Below are 560 nucleotides of genomic sequence, written 5' to 3' on the forward strand. Positions count from 1 at the left end.
ACGGATGAGCATGGAACTCTCTTTTAATCTGACAGAAAAATTAATTATACAGTTACAATTACATCCACAAGTCTTGTATACATACTACTGTCTTTCATAACTATAAACGTATTAAGTCTTTAACTTTTCTTTCATTTCATAGGACTCAATTGCTTGCTTACCTTCTTATTACAGACATAGCATGGAATCTACGAGTTGAACATGAGAAAACAAAATTATAAACATCAAGTCAAAGGAGGAGTTTAATCAAAGTATAGCAATCAATTTCAAAGTTGTATATGTTTTTAAACCTTGTTCGTAGCAATTGGCAATTGTTGAGAATGAAGGATTAAACACGGAGGATGCCAAGGAACATCAAAGGCATCAAACTTTATTCCATCCTCAATCGCAGAGTTGCAACCACGGCATATGCTACAAGTGAATGTAAATAACTTAAAAACACATGCAAAAGCCTAAATACACAGCACAGTTGCATAATTAGTTAAGCACATATGTAATTAAGTTTTTTTTTTGTTTTACCTAGGAGGAGGATTCACATCTTTCTCATCCACATGATCTTT

At 32.9% G+C, this 560-nt stretch overlaps 1 long non-coding RNA gene across 1 annotated transcript; it reads right to left on the bottom strand.

Moving 5' to 3' along the window:
• Position 1: 1 nt before the first annotated feature.
• On the bottom strand, positions 2 to 560 carry LOC104774774. Its single transcript, XR_765500.1, has 4 exons — positions 520 to 560; positions 291 to 411; positions 162 to 188; positions 2 to 28 (listed from the first exon to the last, which is right to left on the bottom strand). It is a non-coding gene; the product is annotated as an uncharacterized LOC104774774 (long non-coding RNA).

Source organism: Camelina sativa, unplaced genomic scaffold, assembly GCF_000633955.1.
Source record: "Camelina sativa cultivar DH55 unplaced genomic scaffold, Cs unpScaffold05483, whole genome shotgun sequence".
NCBI classification, from domain to species: domain Eukaryota; kingdom Viridiplantae; phylum Streptophyta; class Magnoliopsida; order Brassicales; family Brassicaceae; genus Camelina; species Camelina sativa.